General features: G+C 34.7%; 1 pseudogene; it reads right to left on the bottom strand.

Moving 5' to 3' along the window:
* Window positions 1–1711: 1711 nt before the first annotated feature.
* Window positions 1712–4000, bottom strand: LOC143558488 (protein FAR1-RELATED SEQUENCE 5-like; annotated as a pseudogene).
* Window positions 4001–4442: the final 442 nt, after the last annotated feature.

Here is a 4442-nt window from a genome sequence, read left to right as displayed (position 1 = left end):
CTTTGATTTCAACAACCCAGGAATGATTTGCTTAGAACGGTCACACATAGGCTGATCTAGCCAAACAAAATAACCACACTTGTTCTCCTGCATTTTAGAAAAACAAAAAAGGAAAATGAAAATTACAAAAATATAGTGTATTTAACAGAATTGTATACCATATGAGGACATGAATAAAAACGGCATCCTGGATTCAAATCGGTCCAAGACGTACGTAAGGTGGCAATCTTATGGCAGTAGCAGACATACATACTGATGAGACTGATTTTATGAATGTGGTTTTTCAAGGCAGCCATGTGGAATGACTTGGTGAGTGTTGGATGGGTATTTAACAACAACTGAGTGGGTGGAGATAAAAAATGTTAAAATAACAAAAAAATAAATGCAAGAGAGAATATGGTAGGTGGGGGAAGTTGTAGAACAATTAATGGGTCCTTGAACTAGTACAGCTGTCACGTGAAACTATGGGAGGACAGGAGGGGAAACAGCTATCACGTGAACTATGGTCCTTGACACAATTCCCAATATAGTAAAAATAAGTAGCAACCAAACCCAACTTTCGTTGAACTAGTACATTTAAAAAAAGAAAATAAAATCTAACCATAGTACACATACATTGGGAAAACACTTAAAAAACCACCTAATACATTTAAGGGTGGTAGATATAACATGGGAACCCGTTCCCAGTTACATTTAACATAAAAAACTAAAAACATCCCTTAAACAACATAACAAAGAGTACATACTTTCAGAAAGTGAACGTCTAAACTGAGGGGGTCACAAAACTAACGAACAAAGAAGAAACGTTTGCAACAGTTACAGAAGTCAAAAGATGGAGTTGGGTATGGAAAAAGAGTGGTGATGTTAGGGAGGGGATTATCAAAATTATAGTAAAACATCCATTCTTCATCATGATGTTGACCGTAGGGACTTGAATTTCTTATGCAACTTTCCTCAACTTTGGGCCTTTCAACCTTCGGGGTTTTGTACTTAAAATCTTCAACTTTAGGTTCAACGAAATTTGAGTTAATTTTGAAGGAAGGTAGGTTCTCTCTTTTGACCACAGGTTTATAGTGCATTCTGGAAGATGACTCTATTTTAATCATAGAAAGAGGAACTAATCTACGTCGAGGTGCAGACATGATAAAAATTGTAAAAAGGGATGTTGAAGAAAACAAGAGTTTAACTATCTCCTTATCCTTTATATAATGAAAAAAGGTGAGGGAGGTTAGATAAAGATTTGATGTGTTAATAAATATGATAGTAAATGTAAGTCCAAAGGGCAAATGGTTGTTAAGTCTCAAATGTTGGTTATGTCCTTCATTTTTTTAAGAAATTTATTAAAAAAGAAAAGGTAAAAAAAAAGGACGTTGCAAAAAAAAAATAAAAATAAAATGGGATAACCATTAAACAAACTTGCAAATGTCATACATGATCCTTAGTTAGTAATTAGGAAAGAGCATGCTAAAAGATTATAACAAAATAAGAATCAAAAACTAACCACGCCTTCCTATGATAATTTTTTATTAACCCCACCATGAACTACCTAAACATTGTCGCTACTTTGTGGATCTTCCAAAGACTTTTTCTTCTTGTTCTTGGGATTTAAAGGACAATTACGAGAATCATGATGAACATACTCACCACAAGTACGACATAAACTTGCGACTTTACCTGCCTTCTCGACAATTTTTTCCGAGTCACCTATCACTCAACGAACCTTGCCACATCCTTTTGTGCGAACAGCATCCGGATTCTCAATAAAATCATCACCTTCGTTGACATTCCCAATAATTTCTTCAAAAACATATTCGTTATCATCTACGGCATCCGCATTTCGAAAACTTTTTTCAAAGAACAAGGACTTTAACTCTTTTATCTTCATAGCAAAGGAGTTTAGACCTTCAGAGTCAACCCTCAACATGTCAACACACTGACTTACCATCCCCAAAACCTCAAAACGTAAAACACTTTGAGGATTGGAATCCACAGTAAAACGATTTGAAATTGAGGAAACACTTCTAGGTAGAACATCCCGTTTCCACCTATCACTTACATACTTCAACGGGATCTTGTCAACTTTTTTAATTCTATAAACACAAAACACATGACGGCATAAAAAACCAATACGAGTGAATCCCATACAAGAACAAGAGGCCGAGTTGTCAGCAGGATCAAAGTTAACCTGTACGATAGACATAAAATGTATGACTATAACATATGTTAACGTAGAATTCACTTATAACATATGTTTTTAGGTAAACGTATAACATATGTTTAAAACAAAAACTATGTTAAAGTGACCAAACTTGATCGTTAACGTACCAGAAAAATGTTGGTTATGTCCTTCCTTTTGTCCAAGTGAGTCACGGAATATAAAACATGATCATCAACGGATTCAGTATGTGTAACATAACAACAATACTTCCCTTTCATTATCTCCTTTCTAACTTCATTAAAGATGGCTTGAGTGTACAACTCAAATGCATGTCTCTCTATTTCTTCACCAGTAGTACTTTTAAATGAAACAGATGAATTCTTATACTCACAAATTCTTTGAGAGTAACGTTGACTGTCTAGTCTAGACTCCATACATAGCATAAATTGGACAAGAGTGTTAGCGCTAGTTGAGTTGACTTTAAATGCTGCATTAGAGCTTTCACAACGAGATGTAGTCTTCATCAAACAACAAAAAGGGATCTCTCGAAAATAAGTAGGAATCCAACGATCACGGATCTCAAACATATCATTCAACCACTCGTTGTCTTGTAAACCAAACTTCTCAATAAGATAGTGCCATCTGGACTCAAATGTATCAGGGGTGATAAACATATTCCAAACCAAACGATGTATTCTAGAACGAACATTAGTATTCTCAATAATATCACCAGATACCTAATGTAAAAAGAAACAGAAACATATCAACAAAACAAAACACAGATGCAAAGCCTATGACGTGACTCAGAAAATACCTTGGCCGACAATTTCTTCATTATGTGCCACATGCAAAGCCTATGACGTGACTCAGAAAATACCAGGACTAATGCTTGCCGTATAGAAGGATCCTGATCACTTAAAACTAGCTTGGGTTGTTGGCCATGACAATTAAGAAAGGATTGAAGCAACCATTTGTAAGAGTCGATAGTCTCACTACTGATCAAGGCCGCTCCAAAAGTAACACATTTTTTGTGGTGATCAATGCCAGTAAAAGGAACAAATATCATTTTGTACCTGGAAAAGTAAAGTGAAAAAACAATTAAAACATATGTTTTATTGATAAAGATACATAAGACAAGTGAAAAAACAAAAACTGAAATCAAAATGACTAACCTATTAGTCTGATAGGTGGCATCAAAAGCCAAAACGTGACCAAAGGTTTTATAATTCAATTTGGATATCTCATCAGCCCAAAAGATAGATCTTAACTTGTCATTTTCAACTGTAAAATCAAAAAAGAATTCGGGGCAACATTCATAACGATCTTTCAACCGGTCAATAACTAACTGTGAATCCCTGTCACCTATGAAAATCCTCATTCCATTATAAAATTTCTTGAAATCAATAGGTGTACCTCTAACGTTATGATGACCACCCTTTATTGAGACAAGTAAACGATGAGCAACAGTAGGACCAACTCTATTTAAGCTCATCTAGTGGATAAATTTTTTGGTTGAGAACGAAAGCTTTCTAGATATCTTAGTCAAGTCACGGTTACAAGTGTCAACAAGACAGTGATTGTGATCTTCTACAAACTTAGAAAAAATAAAGTTACAAGTTTCACGACAAAATGAAACACCTATGTGAGCCTTGCAATCAGTTACGCTAAATGTCTTCTGCCTGACATACATTGACGGTTCAGACAAGGAATCAAAAGAATGTTTGGTTTGGGGGTACCGTACTTATTACACCTCAAATACTTGTGTGTGACGACCCCTTTCCATTTCTTAGTCTGGCCTTTACGGGCCGAAAAACCAGATTCTTCAGCGTACTTATAATACATAGTAACAACATCTTCCCATGATTTAAAAATAGTGCCTTCAACAGGTTTTAAATTGTTATCAATCTTTGGACGCCAAAACATAGAACCATTAGGAGAATAATAAACATAATAGGCATCCTCTTCTTGAAGAATTGTTGATTCTATGGAAACAGGAGATACAACATCATTTTGGCCTAAGGATGTTTGGTTGCCAAAGACATTCTCTAAAAAAAATAAAAAAATCATTTAAATATAGTAGACATATGAAAAAATAATGCTTCAAAAATAAAGGATTTTAAGTTATAAAAGGATGGGAATAAAAACATTAAAACAAATGGAAAACCACCTGGAAGCCTTAAAACAAATACTTTTATAAAAACAAATGAATTAGAGGTCCCTGGATTAGCGTACTACAAACTAGACTTAAAACATTAATATGACTTAATGAAACACTACCTTGACT

Source organism: Bidens hawaiensis, unplaced genomic scaffold, assembly GCF_021521415.1.
Source record: "Bidens hawaiensis isolate Kalapana, Puna unplaced genomic scaffold, B.hawaiensis_p1.1 tig00019545_1, whole genome shotgun sequence".
Taxonomy (NCBI): Eukaryota; Viridiplantae; Streptophyta; class Magnoliopsida; order Asterales; family Asteraceae; genus Bidens; species Bidens hawaiensis.
The sequence above is the reverse complement of the archived record's forward strand: the minus strand, read 5'-3'. Positions and strand labels throughout refer to the sequence as shown.